At 43.4% G+C, this 17,678-nt stretch overlaps 1 long non-coding RNA gene across 1 annotated transcript in view; it reads right to left on the bottom strand.

The window, feature by feature from the left end:
• LOC138369144 (uncharacterized) overlaps window positions 1-10,820 on the bottom strand; it is a 33,594-nt gene extending 22,774 nt beyond the window's left edge. The window contains exon 1 of the long non-coding RNA XR_011229767.1: window positions 10,618-10,820. This is a non-coding gene — a long non-coding RNA (uncharacterized lncRNA). The remainder of the gene's footprint in view (window positions 1-10,617) is intronic.
• Window positions 10,821-17,678: the final 6,858 nt, after the last annotated feature.

Here is a 17,678-nt window from a genome sequence, read left to right as displayed (position 1 = left end):
ACAGAACACTATCCCTGGGGTCCCTCTACCACAGAACACTATCCCTGGAGTCCCCTCTACCACAGAACACTATCCCCGGGGTCCCTCTACCACAGAACACTATCCCTGGGGTCCCTCTACCACAGAACACTATCCCTTGGGTCCCTCTACCACAGAACACTATCCCTGGGGTCCCTCTACCACAGAACACTATCCCTGGGGTCCCTCTACCACAGAACACTATCCCTGGGGTCCCTCTACCACAGAACACTATCCCTGGGGTCCCCTCTACCACAGAACACTACCCCTGGGGTCCCTCTACCACAGAACACTATCCCTGGGGTCCCTCTACCACAGAACACTATCCCTGGAGTCCCTCTACCACAGAACACTATCCCTGGGGTCCCTCTACCACAGAACACTATCCCTGGGGTCCCTCTACCACAGAACACTATCCCTGGGGTCCCCTCTACCACAGAACACTACCCCTGGGGTCCCTCTACCACAGAACCTTCTCAACACCAGAGTGTACCTTATAGTTTCATCTAACAACCAAAGTATACTATAGCTCTGCCTTTCCATTCAAAAGGTTTTAAATTTTATTTTGTTTTTATCTTGTTTATCCCACCATTTTACATTGTTCATTTCTTCATTTGTCACTTACTGTATTGTTATTTGTTATTACTGTCACAGTACAATGAGCTATATTTTACTTTTACTTGTTTCATTTAAATGTGGTTCTTCATTTTTATTTTTTTACTATTGTTATTTAATATTTACAGCAGATATAGTATTTGACTAAATTGCATTGGGAAATTTTCGGTAATTTCTTACCTTATTGTATTTTGACTCAATTGCATCTACATGCAAGCTGATAGTGATCCTGAACTAAATCTGCTGTCACAAATTTACAATAGCCAGTATATTGATCATCACTACTGCAGGTATTACACAGCAAACCTTGCAAAAAACAAACTCCAGAATAACATTTGCCTATCAGTTTTTCACCAAAATGTCAGATCACGTGGTAATCATTTTTGATGATATAAATGCACTATTCACAGCAGTAAGTACTAAACTATGGGTCCTTATTTTAAAAGAAACCTGGCTAAATAGAGACCATACCCAACTTTACAACTTTGTTGGTTACAAAGCCATTCACAACTGTAGGCCTAACTAAAAAGAAAGTAGCACAACTATATATTACCAAGATACCTTCATCTGCAATAGTATCATTAGTGATAGAGATGATTACTGTGAATATACCTTTGATCACTTCAAGGAGTTCCCTTAAATCCTCCTTGATTATAGGAGCTATCTATAGATTTGCCAATACTAACAAAGCTTCATTATCAGATAACCCAAGGAATCTTATCGTAAATAACAATCTCAACTAAAATCACATCATTCTAGGAGGTGACTTCAATACTGACCTGTGTCAACAAAATAGCCTCAAGTCGACTATTTCCTAAACTGCATGAACTCCTGTATGCTAATCCCCACAATCACCAAGCCCACCCGAGTCACTCAAACATCTGCCACTACCTTGGAACACTTATGGACTAACGTAGTAGCTCCCATTGCATCTGGTATAATCACTGACAGAACTGACCACTATTCTACCTTCCTTATAGCAAACATGGACATAACACCACCAGCGAACAAGAAACTTACCTTCAGGTTACACAGTGAAGCAGCAATTGACAATCTCACAAATGCACTTCACAATATATACTGGGAATCTGAATGTAATAATACACAGGATATAAATTCATTAGTTAATTAACCTCTTCCTTTCCAAAACTCTGAGTCTTTACAACACTAATTTTTCTCTCCTCACCAAGCAAGTAACCGGCTAAAAATTAGACAATCACTGGCTCACAAGTGGCATAATCAATCAATAAGAAACATGAATATGAAAAAATCTTAGGAATGGCCTAGTTACAAAGGAAGTAGTTAAGAGGTACTCAACAATGCTTACCAGTATAATAAGAAAAGCAAAACTTTCCTATTGTGAGTAGATTCCAAGAAACAAAAGGCAACATGAAAAGCACATGGAGAGCCATCTCTATCATCCTAGGAGCTAAACAACATTCACATAACCAGATGAAACTCTCCAAGGATGATTATACACCTGCAACAGATCTTGAAGCGGGAACAGAATTTAATAGGTGCTTGGTGCTAACCTTGCCAGAAAATTTCCAAAGACTCAAGACACATATTACCACATATCTTTCAGGCAGCTATCCAAATTCTTTTCTCCTTTCACCAATCAGCCCGACTGGTGACTCATTGAATCACTGAATTGTGTCCATCATTCACTTACTGGAAACCAAAGCTGGGAACATTAGTGAAATACCATCTATGGTATACAAGAGCACCTCCCATGCCCTTGTGCACCCAAAGCTCCGCTGTTCAACAAATCTCTAGTATGTCATTCATTCCCTGATATCCTTAAAAAAACAAGAGTAACGCCAGTTCATAAAGGTTCATCCGAAAGACATAAGCAATTACAGACCATATCAAATCTACGTATATTATCAAAAATATTTGAACAAATTATTTACAAACAGCTCTACCACCACCTCCTAAAACCTAAAATTCACCATACTAAAAAACCTACCTAAAATTCAACATATTAAGTCCCGGTCAGTCTGGCTACCGCTCCCTAAAAAGAGTTCCAACGATGCAATTATTAGTCTCCTTGATATAATCTACTCAGCCCTTCACAAAAATGAGTTTCAGATTGGACTCTTCATTGACCTGAGAAAGGCCTTTGATTCTGTTAACCATAACTACCTCTTACTTAAACTCCACCATTATGGAATCCGAGGCCTTGCCCTGAACTATATATGATCCTATCTTAGTGACAGACACCAATATGTAGCCCCATCAATGATAAAACCTCTCCCACTCTACCATTAACCATAGGAGTGCCACAGGGCAGCATCCTAGTGCCTCTCCTATTTCTTATATACACCAATGATTTTCAAAACCCTGCTCTTAAATGCAAACCCTGTTCTGAAACTCTTCCTGGACAGATGTAATAGAACCCATAATCACCACACCAGAAATAAATATCTCTTTGGTATCCCCAGAAGTCAAACTTAATCTGTGTAAAAACACTATGCAAATAAAGGGACCTAGTCTATGGAACTCACTCACTAACGAATTGATAAGCTGTCCAACTTTTGCCTTATTAAAAAAAAAGTGCCTAATTTCACCTTCATATTCCTACTTAGTGCTTTTAACTCGCATTGTATCTAGTGCTATATGTACATGAGCCTTTACATAACATGTACATTACTTTACCCTTGTAATCATTGCTATCCTCTTATATCATGGTGTTACTCTGAATGCATATTTTACTTCAAAATACCTTTAAATAATCCTCAAATTTTGCTACAATGTACCTGTTGATAACCCTCAAATTTTATTTTAATGTACCTATTAATGTCAAATTTTCTTATAAATTACCTACTTAAAATTATCTGTTAGATTAATGACCTGCCTGAAACGATATGCGTGCTAGTGGCTTTACAAGAATGTAAAGACACCAATGTTATGTATTTTCATAAACCCAATGTACCTTCTTGTATATATATATACATATATATATATATATATATATATATATATATATATATATATATATATATATATATATATATATATATATAAATAAATAAATAAATATATATTTATACAAAAGTATTAACATGCAGCTTATATTTCTGTCTTTATGATGACATAGAAAACTTCATTTATTACAGTATCAAGAAGTTTTTTAAGTTAACATTGATCTTCTAAAGGTCGTAGTTCCCATTGATAGGGAGAGCGCTGGCCAAGAACCTTGTTCAAAATATAAATATCTTTCCTATCTAATAAGATGAATCCATCTCTGTGATGGATTCACAAAAACTATTTTATCTCTACCACTCTGATAACATATACAAATATAATCTTTATTTGTGAATCTCTGTTAATTAATTAATTAATTAATTAAGCAATATATCAGAGAGCATGTAGGGTTTGGTGTTTTATGAGCGAAAAAGACATGGGTAGTTTAAGTAGTGAACAAATACCAATGAATAACGTTAGTATCTATATAACAAAACTATTGTCCTATGAAGTTTATTTAACTTCAAGTCACGTTTTTTTAATAAAGATTAAATGTTTTATGGCTATTTATGCAGGATATTATTATATTATCAACGAAGCAGCAAAACAACTAAAAAATCTGGACGATGTAACAATAAGAGAAGCTGACAAGACAGCAGCATATGTGATGATTACTACCCAAGAATACATGAATAAAATCAGCGACATCCTCAGTGATGACACTACATTTCAACGAATCACGAGGAACCCTGTGGAAGACCTTAAACACAAAGTGAACAAAACCATTACTAGGTAACAGGTAAACCACTACGCTCAATAATCAGCCAAATACCAACTCCAACCTATCACCTGGCAAAAAGGCTTAACGAACTCCTACCTCCATACACTACAGGCAATTACAGTCTACAATCAGCAGATTTCCTAGAATTAATCAAAACCACACAGCCCGATGAAATTATTGCTTCCCTGGATGCCGAATCCCTATTTACCAACGTCCCAGTCGACACCACCATAGACATGATACAGGACATCTTTCATCAGTCCGCAAGGTAACATGTATCTACAAATAGACGGAGTAGCAATGGGCTCCCCTTAGGAGCGTTATTCGCTATTTTTTACATGGGAACTATCGAAGACAGAGTCTTCAGTAGTAGGTAAACACCAATTGTATACTGCCGTTATGTAGATGACATATTCGTCATAGTAAAAGACTCAGATGAACTAATTGATCTAAAAAGCCATCTAGAGTCAGTCCTCCTATTTACAAATGAAAATAGTGAAAATAACAGTCTGCCATTCTTGGATGTACTAATAAAAAAACAGGAACCTCTTTATTAGTGAATGCCTCCTTCAGGGCATATAATTCTGTTTGCAATGTTGAGCACCCACTACTCATGCTCCAGTAAGCTTCATGGTTGGTAGTGTAAACTGCTGCCCCAGCAGAACCTCTTTCTTGATCAACTGATCCGTCTGTGAAGATATGAGTCGTTGAAGGTCTTGAGATGGTTTCCAGTTGTCGTTCTATGACTGCTTTGAGCCTCTGCGAAAAGTATACTCATTGTTCATTCCATTTGTTCACACCTGACCCCATTGTTCGATCCACTTGTATTCACCTGATCCACTAATAGTATAAATATAAATTTCCTGTACTGTAACATCACTTGAGAATGAACCATGTTGGTTCAAAATGTTGTGTAAATTTTATAATAAGTGTAATACATTCTTCAGTTATTTATTTCTTTTTTTCTTCACCTCGAACGAACATGACTTTTGGAGAACTCCTCTTCCAATTAAACCCGGATGCAAGAGCACTAGTCAGAGGGATAGAAGCCTTAAAACAGAAAATAATCAATACAGAATATGCAGTCATATTCAGTGAGACATGTATAAATGAAAACCTGCTGCCAGTATACACCGATATTATTATAAATACGCATTCTTCTTGTTTATATCACCACTTAAATTTGCGACAATTTGAGCAGAGATGTGCGACGACTGGATCACTGTGTTCAGGAGGCTGATACGCCAGCAAACACTCTCCAGGCAACCATATATCTTGCATAAGTCAATCAACAACATTGTCGCTTGGACCAGCGACTTCCCATGGCGTCACCTGCAACATATTTACTTTTAATTTCGTTATGAAATTAGATTATTTCAGAGTAAGAATAGGTTTGATCATGTTCTGCACTCAGCACCAACTTTATAGTAAATATACCATATTTCTTCATTACTTATGTAATACTAGCTGGCTCTGAGTAGCTTGTGGTGACTTTGGGTAGCTTTGAGTAATTCTACAGATCACACTCTTGGTACTGTAGCGAGTAGATTATCCCAATAATATACTCGCTCCAAATGCATTGTTAATATTCCTGTCAACCTTTGGAGATGAATGAGGTGAGGCGTTGCACGGGCAACACGGTGAGGTGTTGCCCGAGCATATAAGCAGCAGAATAACAAACATTAACTAGTCTACTTTCAAGTGTGGTCTAGGGCAGACACTTGCGAGATACTGTACCGACGCTCAGTGCGCTCAACTCACACCAAAGTATCACCTGTGTACTTCTGTATATTCGACCAAATATATATATAGTATCTTAGTGTCTGTGTTTATTTGTCACCATGCTTTACGTAACAATAGAAACGTTACAGTACAAATACAGTAGTGGCTACTTCAAGTTTAAGGACTACATATGGAACTTTTGTGACAAGAAAGGGCACTTGAGAAAAGTGTGAAGAGAAAACTTGAAAACAAATAGCTAAGTCTTGGAGAGGATACGACCAGGGAATGCAGGAAGAAGAGATAATGGTACTGTGGTCAAGACAGTAGAGGAAGGTAAACCGTCTGAAGAAGCTGCAGGTGAGGAAAGCAGACAATATTCGGAGAAAGGAAAGGAAGGTATGTTCTGTGAAGTCACAAGTGGTGAATTTTTGTAATTGATGGGAAGTTAGTTCCCTTGAAATTGGACACCGGTGCTGCAGTGTCAACACTGTCTAGAGAGTGGGCAGATACGTTACAATTAAATGTTAAACATGTGGAAAATCATTAAGTGCATACGATAATGCCAATTATCGTATCGTATATGTTAGAGCCAATTTCACATAGTGAATGGGCATCCCCAACTGTACCAGTGATGAAGGCAGACCGCAAAATCCATGATAATATGTGCAGATATTTAAAGAATTAAATAACCTAATCCATTGTAAAAATACCCATTACCAAAAATAGATGAGTTGTACCTGGGTTGCAAGGTGTTACGAACCCGGATCCAGTGTCCGAGCCTGGAGCAGTGACAACCACGCCATCTGTGGGTCAGCTCCCGAAACCCCCGCCAAACGGACGACGACACCTAGTGAGGACAGCGTGTACTGGCCTCGAGGACCAGTTTCCAGTCAGGTTCAGCGCTCAACACCGTCGCCCCTGACCTCTGGTGAGGTGGTGCTCCGACGACAGCGCCATCTATGGACTGGATACGTCAGGTGTTTGCGCCCGAGCCCGTAAGTGTGTTGTATTAGTGTCCCGGTTATTGATGACGTGTCTGCTTACAGAGCCGACCTGGGACCACTGTGTTGAAGGTGGAGTCAGTCTACCCGAGGCAGCCAGTCTCCATACTGTGAAGATTGCTGCAGCTGTTGTGACGTCGTCCCCCCGGAAGAACACTGTGGTGTGTTAGCCTGCCAGTGGAGTGGCAGTGAAAGGATTTACCCGGGACCGACTGTTGGAGACGATCATCCACTGGGGTATTGAGGACAGGAGGGTGATTTGTGATATCACACGAGACTCCTGTCTAGGGCGTACCCCTTTTATCGTTCGTGGAGTGGCCGTACCAGCCTTGGTGGCTCAGTACCTGCCAGCAGACCTGCTGGACGTGTGGTTGACGGCCTCCACGACGGTGCCCCCAGTGGACCTGTGTTTTGGCTGACCTGTGGCCAGGGTAGGCTCGGCATTCTCAGAGGACACGTCTTGAGGCCACGAAGAAAGCACCCCGGACTCAGCATCTAGCTTCTTGATCAAGAGTCTTCAGCAGAAGACTAGATTGTGCATGATCCCCTTTGTAAAGTGTTAATACCCCTCCCCCTTGTGTACTCTTTTATTTTATATATTTAAATGGTGATGGTACTAATTATAATATTAAGTTCTTAGCTTTCTTTCCCTTCCCCCTTTAAGTTACTTGCGTCACGGATCGCATCCCTTGAAAGCCTCTACTGGCTTGGGGTCGGATATATATATCTTCCTCAAACGACATCAGAGTAAGAACCCCGTTGCGTCCCGAGAGGGCCGTAACACAAGGGGAACAAAATTTTCTAAGACTTACCTGAAATATGCCTACTTGCAAACTCCTGTAGATGCAGAGTGTCAGAAATTGTTAGTTATTAATTTTCATAAGGAGTTATTTAAGTGTAAAAGTCCCTTTTGGACTCTCCTCGTCTCCAGAAATTTTTCAGTGATTCATGTCCCATTTGTTAGTAAACATTGAGGGTGTTGCTAGCTTTTTAGATGACATTATTGTATGCGGGGAGAATGAGGAAGAGTATGATACAAGATTAGAAAAGGTTTTGAATCTTCTGCAAGAGCACAATGTGAAGATTAATGCGGGTGAAACAGCAATGAAGACCAATGTCATTGAATACCTGGGGTACCATATTTCAGGTAAGGGCTTTACTCCTCACAAAAACGTATTTACTATATAGCCCCCCCCCCCCCCAGCCCCAACATCAGTGGGGAAGTACAGTCTTTTGAAGGCATGGTGACATACTTTTTGTAAGTTCGTGAAGAACTTTTCAACAAAATTAGCTGACTTGTATAAATTATTGAAAAAAGGGGCTAGAGTTAGGTGGGCAGCGAATGAGAAGGATTTCAGGAATATTAAGCAGGAATTGATAAATTCTCCAGTGCTCACTAATTTTACTGGTAAACTTCCTTTAAAACTGGAGATTGATGCTTGCCCAGTACGAGTGGGCTGAGTATTATTACAGGAAGTAGATGCCAGGAAAAAGCAGTCTGTTTTGCTAGCAAGAAATTATCTCATGCAGAGAAGAATTATTACCAATTAGACAAAGAAGCCTTAGATTTGGTATATGCTGTAAAAAAAACTGAGGTATTTTCTGATGGGTAGGAAATGTCTTGCTAGAACAGACTTCTAAAACAGAACAGAAAAAAATCCCAACCCCTGTTAAGATTATTTGGTAGAGGTAAACAAATTCTTGTTAATGATAATACTAGAATTCAACTATGGGCATTGCTACTTTCACGGTTTGAGTATGATTTGGTATTAAAGTCGGGCAAGGATAATGTAGTGGCTGAGCATTAAGTAGATTGCCTGTTACAGAAGAGTTTAATTCCAGTATTCCAGTGGAGTATGTTAACCTGGTGAAAACTATGTCTTTTGAGGATATTTCATTCCAGACTATTAGGACGGCAACTGGTAGAGATCCCAAATTAAATCTGTTGAGGAAGAATCTCAAATATGGCTGGAATGATAATTTATTATTGTCAGAGTATGCTGCGGTAAAGGCTGACCTTAGTATTCACCAGGATATACTCTTATATGGGAATAGAATGGGGGTTCCTCTGGAACTTAGATGTAAGATTTTGGAACATTTAGGCCATAATGGCATAAATGCTATGAAAGAAGAAGCTAGAAGTTGGGTTTGGTGGCCAAAAATGGACCAAGATATTGCTGAAGTAACTAAAAATTGACACATTTGCTTTAAGAATTATCAGAAACCCCAGGCCCCAGTACTTTCCTGGCCATACACTGGGAAACCCTGGTCTAGACTTCATATAGATTATGCTGGACCTATGGATAACAAATATTACCTGGTGGTGGTGGATTCATACACAAAATTTATGGATGTTCATGTGTGTAATTCCATGACATCATCTGTAACTTGTGAATTGCTCAGGAAAATTTTTTATAATTTTGGATTGACAGACATGGTTGTGTCAGATAATGCTTCTTATTTTGTTTCTGAGGAAATTGAGGATTTTTTTTAGAAAGATTGGTATTAAACCTGTAACACCTGCCCTCTATAATCCTTCTTCAAATGGTCTGGCTGAGAGAGCAGTGAGAGCCTTAAAAGAAGAGTTACAGCGATTTACAGAAGCCACTATTAGTACAAGGCTTTGAAGATTTTTGCATTATCAAAGAAAAGCTGTTCATTCTGTCACTGGTAAATCTCCTTCTGAATTACTGTTTAATAGGTTCTTCAACGTGCACATGGTAGCAGTAAAGACAGATCTAGATCAAGAAAAATCTGTAACTAGCTCGGCCAATTAGTTGGCTCAGGGAGAAGAAGTTTTGTTTAAAGAGGAAGATGCAGTATATGCAAGGAATTTTGTAATGGGTAATGGGTGACCCATGCAAAGGGTCACTGGGAATTTTGAGGTCCCATTGGGTGTGGATGAGGCAAATAGGGATGCTGAAGCTAATAATGAAGGGGTAACACCTGCAGGAGACAGGAAGGCAGAGCAAGGCTCAACAGGGGTAATGTGGATACAGATAATCCTAGGGACTCTGCTGTTAGTAACTCAGAAGAAGGTTCTCCAGATGTAACGGGCCCAGAGTCCCAGTTGAGAAAACTGGAAGAGTCATACAACCGCCTGATAGACTTAACCTGTAGGCGGTTTAATTCAAAGGGGAGGAATGTTAAGGTATTTTGTAGGATTAAGTTAGGTGCCGTTATTTTGTAGGACTCGCCTACTCAGTGAGTAGGTACATAGGTGAGGTGCATAATGTTTCCAGCAGATGCTCTTTTATAAGTACTGTAAATAGCAAGTCATGTAACCTATAACCGGTGAATACTCTCTCTCTCTCTCTCTCTCTCTCTCTCTCTCTCTCTCTCTCTCTCTCTCTCTCTCTCTCTTTCGGTGTGGGTGTGTCAGTATAATTAAAATAAGGAGTACCAACATGTCGAAAAGCGTCTTCTACAGTCAATACATTATTGAATTTCACATCATAAAGTTTGTGAGACACTATTACATTACATAAAAATATATAATTTTAACAATCGTACCTAATACAAGTGATCATATCCTCGTTCTTTTGATCAGTCCGGAAGTCGGTGGAATGTGAGTCCAGTCTCCTCCTGCAAGAAGAAATATTCACATTAATTTTGGGAAAATCAGTGAGTGATGCTACAGAAATAAGGAACGGATGACAACATTGTATAACAGCTTAAGTTTTCTGCCTATTGACATCATCTTGTTAGATGTTGAGAGTCATTCACTAATGACCTGCTGGAAGATATAAAATATCTAGTTATAGTCAGCTCTCACCGGCAGCAAACCATTCAAAAACCCAAAAGAAATTTATGGAGGAATTTCTAGAGCTAATGCCCGCCAAACACACACCGAAACTACGACGTTGGTACAACGTTCGAACAGGGGTTTACAGGGAAATTTTGATTTTACCAAGATGTCGTTTAAGGATTTACCTCGTTTCTAAGCTACCATCTTGAGGTTGTCCTGAGATGATTCCAGGGCTTAGTATCCCTGCGGCCCGGTTCTCGATCAGGCCTCCTTTTTGTTACACACCCCCAGGAAGCAGCTGTCTAACTCCCAGGTACCTATTTACTGCTAGGTGAACAGGGGCATCAGGGTGAAGATACTTTTTGCACATTTGTTTCTGCCTCCACCTGGGATCGAACCCGGAACCTCAGGACTAAGGATCCGAAGTGATGTCCACTCAGCTGTCAGGCACCATGGATATTTCTTGTAGGAATTTCTTCCATGCTTGATGATTTCCGTGTGGCCTCCTTAGATATCCCCAGAGGTTAAGGAGTTATCTCCGGAGCTGCCCGGCCATTCTTGGAATATAGAGGGATGAGAGGATTAACCTCTCCTTAGTTGGCTGTTGTTCCCTGTGCTGTAACCAATGAAGATCTGGTTCTTTGTGCTAACTTTATAACTGCATCTTGTAGGATTTTATCAGAGTATTCTCTGTGTCTGAAAAAATCCCAGAGACGCTTGAGGATCCCCCCCCCCCCAGTCTCTCCCCATCGCTATTTGTTTTAGTGAGGTTCCCAGGGAGTAGGGCAGGGACCTTGTTAATGACAGTGGCTGGCATGACGAGTAGTGGAGATGCGAGTGAGTGTTCATTGGTTTGTAAAAGATTCTTGTTTGAATCATCCTGGGTTTGCCGAAATAAACGTGTCCAAAACGTTCAGTGCTGTTTCACTAATTTCTAGGGTGAAACGGAGCTTAAGTTGGACTCCATTTGTCCAGGAGAAGAAAGCTGTGAGATCGTGTTCGCCTCCAATCATTACTCCAAAACTATCATCTATGTAGCGCCGGTAGATCCGCCGCTGGTCTGTACTCTTGCCTGGCCGCTTCATATGTTGTGTGTGTACAAATATTTCCGCGTTGGCTACGCTGCTAGATGCCCCAGTCACCATCCCTTTAATTTGTGTGTAGGTCTTCCCTTGGAAAGTCCTGATGGTGTCTCTTATGATATGTAGTATTGCCTCTTGTAGGAGCTCTATGGTCGGGGCTTCTAGAGACCTGCCTCCTTAAGTTCGTGCAGGATCTTGTGGCCATGTCAAAAAATGTCGCCACTTGCCATGCTGCTTCTCGTTGCAGAATACTTGGGTACAAGGATAGTGCATCAAGCGAAAATACACATATTTCTTGAGGCAAAAGGTCGCTATAGTTCCGCAAGCATTCAAGGAAGTCAGTAGTATCCTTTAGTCGTTCCGGGGGAAGGTTTAATAGCTGTGTGAGTAGCTCGGTACAGATGAGGTTAACAGGTTTTGTTGGTGCTTGGCAGTCCCTCAACACTGGTCAGTCTGGCCATGAGCCTGTTCTAACCTGTCTTTATGGATTTTTGGGGAGGCTGTACAGAGCCGTAACTTTCGATGGAAAGTTAAGAAAAATTATGTCGTCTCTGCTGTGAGACACCTTCCTACTCCCTGGGACTCCGACTGAAAATATAGTCAGTGATGGCGAGAGACTAGAGGGTATTCTTTAGTGTCTAGGGGATTTTTTCAGACACAGTGGATACCCAATAAAATCCTACAAGATACATATAGAAAGTTTGCACAAAGAACCAGATGTTCATTACTACAACACAGGGAACAACAGCCAACTAAGGAGGGGCTAATCCTCTCATCCCTCTATTTTCCAGGAATTGCAGGGCAGCTCCGGAGATAACTCATTAACTGCTGGGGATAGCTAAGGAGGCCACACGGAAATCATCCATCATGGAAGAAATTCCCACAAGAAATATCCATGGTAGCTTGGTGTGGAGGTAAATCCTTAAATGACATCTTCGTGAAGTAAAAATCTATCAAACCCAGACACACACCATAGGGTCAAGGAGACCCTCCAATATAACGAACCTTCCAATTGTATAAATTGCTTGACAACACTGCACTGACTGCGAGTTCTCCGCGATTTGTTTACATAACTTCCAGTCGGAGGTAGTTGGGGTGTGGTGACAAAGTTAGAGACGTCGGAGATCATCCTGGGTTATAAAACGCCTTCCTTGTTACGAGACCCGACCGCTCAGTGGGTCAAGTTCCCGGTCGCCGCGATGTGACACATCCTCACCACATCATCCTCACCATCACGGCGAATCCGTCTACATACGAGGCCAGCTCCTGGACCCCATTCATGCTGGGAGTCTCGGCCTAAACTATTCTTAGTTCGAGGCCTTCTCACAAGTGTCAAAGTGGAAACAAGCCCAGGTAAGAACGGGAGCACAGACAGGATGTCCGCCCCCGCTCGTGCTCAGAAGTGAAGGGACGAGTGGCTGCCAGTCGGCGTCTTCTGGGTGTGACGTCACCGTCATGCGGGATTCTGACTAGTCCACACCGCCTTCTCTTGCTCAGTTTATAATCTCAAGCTCCTAGCATTTCCTGGGGCATCCCCACCTCGTCCAGGAAGAGGTACATCAACTTCTGAGCCTTCCTCCTCCTCTTCCTCACAGTATGTCCTTAACTAGTCGTGAATCTAATTAGTCTTTATCTTATTAACACGTGAAGGCAGCCGAGGCTACGACCACTCACGTGAAGGCAGCCGAAGCCACGACCACTCACGTGAAGGCAGCCGAGGCCACGACCACTCACGTGAAGGCAGCCGAGGCCACGACCACTCAGGTGAAGGCAGCCGAATCCACGACCACTCACGTGAAGGCAGCCGAGGCCACGATCACTCACGTGAAGGCAGCCGAGGCCACGTCCACTCACGTGAAGGCAGCCGAGGCCACGTCCACTCACGTGAAGGCAGCCGAGGCCACGACCACTCACGTGAAAGCAGCCGAGGCCACGACCACTCACGTGAAGGCAGCCGAGGCCACGACCACTCACGTGAAGGCAGCCGAGGCCACGACCATTCACGTGAAGGCAGCCGAGGCCACGACCACTCACGTGAAGGCAGCCGAGGCCACGACCACTCACGTGAAGGCAGCCGAGGCCACGACCATTCACGTGAAGGCAGCCGAGGCCACGACCATTCACGTGAAGGCAGCCGAGGCCACGACCACTCGTGTTCATAACACCAGTTAATAACAAACTGGCCTCGGGTCTCCACCTCTGACACGCTACCAGTAAGCAGAAGGGAGACATTGTATTGGAAGTCCGAAGACAGACATGTTCTCATTAATTGTATGTTGAACAGGCAATGTCTCACACACCTTGTGAGAGCCTTGGTCTTGTCTCACACACCTTGTGAGAGCCTTGGTCTTGTCTCACACACCTTGTAAGAGCCTTGGTCTTGTCTCACACACACACCTTATGAGAGCCTTGGTCTTGTCTCACACACACACCTTATGAGAGCCTTGGTCTTGTCTCACACACCTTGTGAGAGCCATGGTCTTGTCCCACACACCTTGTGAGAGCCTTGGTCTTGTCTCACACACCTTGTAAGAGCCTTGGTCTTGTCTCACACACACACCTTATGAGAGCCTTGGTCTTGTCTCACACACACACCTTGTGAGAGCCTTGGTCTTGTCTCACACACACACACACACACACACACACACACACACACACACACACACACACCTTGTGAGAGCCTTGGTCTTGTCTCACACACACACACACACACCTTATGAGAGACTTGGTCTTGTCTCACACACACACCTTGTGAGAGCCTTGGTCTTGTCTCACACACCTTGTGAGAGCCTCGGTCTTGTCTCACACACCTTGTAAGAGCCTTGGTCTTGTCTCACACACACACCTTATGAGAGCCTTGGTCTTGTCTCACACACACACACCTTGTGAGAGCCTTGGTCTTGTCTCACACACAAATGAGAGCCTTTGTCTTGTCTCACACACACACACCCACCTTGTGAGAGCCTTGGTCTTGTCTCACACACACACAAACCTTGTGAGAGCCTTGGTCTTGTCTCACACACACACACCTTGTGAGAGCCTTGGTCTTGTCTCACACACACACACCTTATGAGAGCCTTGGTCTTGTCTCACACACCTTGTGAGAGCCTTGGTCTTGTCTCACACACACACACCTTATGAGAGCCTTGGTCTTGTCTCACACACACACCTTGTGAGAGCCTTGGTTTTGTCTCACACACACACCTTATGAGAGCCTTGGTCTTGTCTCACACACACACCTTATGAGAGCCTTGGTCTTGTCTCACACACCTTGTGAGAGCCTTGGTCTTGTCTCACACACACACACACACCTTGTGAGAGCCTTGGTCTTGTCTCACACACACACACACACCTTGTGAGAGCCTTGGTCTTGTCTCACACACACACACCATGTGAGAGCCTTGGTCTTGTCTCACACACCTTGTGAGAGCCTTGGTCTTATCTCACACACACACACACCTTGTGAGAGCCTTGGTCTTGTCTCACACACACACACCTTGTGAGAGCCTTGGTCTTGTCTCAAACACCTTGTGAGAGCCTTGGTCTCATCTCACACACACATACACACCTTGTGAGAGACTTGGTCTTGTCTCACACACACACACCTTGTGAGAGCCGTGGTCTTGTCTCACACACACACACCATGTGAGAGCCTTGGTCTTGTCTCACACACACACACACCTTGTGAGAGCCTTGGTCTTGTCTCACACACACACCTCGTGAGAGCCTTGGTCTTGTCTCACACACACACACCATGTGAGAGCCTTGGTCTTCGTCTCACACACACACACACACCTTGTGAGAGCCTTGGTCTTGTCTCACACACACACACACACACACCTTGTGAGAACCTTGGTCTTGTCTCACACACACACACACCTTGTGAGAGCCTTGGTCTTGTCTCACACATACACACCTTGTGAGAGCCTTGGTCTTGTCTCACACACCTTGTGAGAGCCTTGGTCTTATCTCACACACAAACACACCTTGTGAGAGGTTTGGTCTTATCTCACTCACACACACACACACACACCTTGTGAGAGCCTTGGTCTTATCTCACACACACACACACACACACACCTTGTGAGAGCCTTGATCTTGTCTCACACACACACACACACCTCGTGATAGCCTTGATCTTGTCTCACACACACACACACCTTGTGAGAGCCTTGGTCTTGTCTCACACACACACCTTGTGAGAGCCTTGGTCTTGTCTCACACACACACACCTTGTGAGAGCCTTGGTCTTGTCTCACACACACACACCTTGTGAGAGCCTTGGTCTTGTCTCACACACACACACCTTGTGAGAGCCTTGGTCTTGTCTCACACACCTTGTGAGAGCCTTGGTCTTATCTCACACACACACACCTTGTGAGAGCCATGGTCTCATCTCACACACACATATACACACACACCTTGTGAGAGAATTGGTCTTGTCTCACACACACACACCTTGTGAGAGCCTTGGTCTTGTGACACACACACACACACACCTTGTGAGAGCCTTGGTCTTGTCACACACACCTTGTGAGAGCCTTGGTCTTGTCACACACACCTTGTGTGAGCCTTGGTCTTGTCTCACACACCTTGTGAGAGCCTTGGTCTTGTCACACACACCTTGTGAGAGCCTTGGTCTTGTCTCACACACACACACACACACACCTTGTGAGAGCCTTGGTCTTGTCTCACACACACACACGCACACACACCTTGTGAGAGCCTTGGTCTTGTCACACACACACACCTTGTGAGAGCCTTCGTCTTGTCTCACACACACACACCTTGTGAGACCCTTGGTCTTGTCTCACACACACACCTTGTGAGAGCCTTGGTCTTGTCTCACACACACACACCTTGTGAGAGCCTTGGTCTTGTCTCACACATACACACCTTGTGAGAGCCTTGGTCTTGTCTCACACATACACACCTTGTGAATGCCTTGGTCTTGTCTCACACACCTTGTAAGAGCCTTGGTCTTGTCTCACACACACACACACACCTTGTGAGAGCCTTGGTCTTGTCACACACACACACACACACCTTGTGAGAGCCTTGGTCTTGTCTCACACACCTTGTGAGAGCCTTGGTCTTATCTCACACACACATACACACACCTTGTGAGAGCCTTGGTCTTATCTCACACACACACACACACCTTGTGAGAGCCTTGGTCTTGTCTCACACACACACACCTTGTGAGAGCCTTGGTCATGTCTCACACACCTTGTGAGAGCCTTGGTCTTGTCTCACACACACACACCTTGTGAGAGCCTTGGTCTTGTCTCACACACACACACCTTGTGAGAGCCTTGGCCTTGTCACACACACACCTTGTGAGAGCCTTGGTCTTGTCTCACACACACACGCACACCTTGTGAGAGCCTTGGTCTTGTCTCACACACATACACCTTGTGAGAGCCTTGGTCTTGTCTCACACACATACACCTTGTGAGAGCCTTGGTCTTGTCTCACACACACACACCTTGTGAGAGCCTTGGTCTTGTCTCACACACCTTGTGAGAGCCTTGGTCTTGTCACACACACACACATTGTGAGAGCCTTGGTCTTGTCTCACACACACACACACACCTTGTGAGAGCCTTGGTCTTGTCTCTCACACACACACACCTTGTGAGAGCCTTGGTCTTGTCTCACACACACACACCTTGTGAGAGCCTTGGCCTTGTCTCACACACACCTTGTGAGAGCCTTGGTCTTGTCTCACACACACACACACA

This window comes from Procambarus clarkii, chromosome 27 (assembly GCF_040958095.1).
Source record: "Procambarus clarkii isolate CNS0578487 chromosome 27, FALCON_Pclarkii_2.0, whole genome shotgun sequence".
In the NCBI taxonomy this organism is placed as follows: Eukaryota; Metazoa; Arthropoda; class Malacostraca; order Decapoda; family Cambaridae; genus Procambarus; species Procambarus clarkii.
Note: the sequence above shows the minus strand (reverse complement) of the source record. Positions and strands in the feature narration are given on the sequence as shown.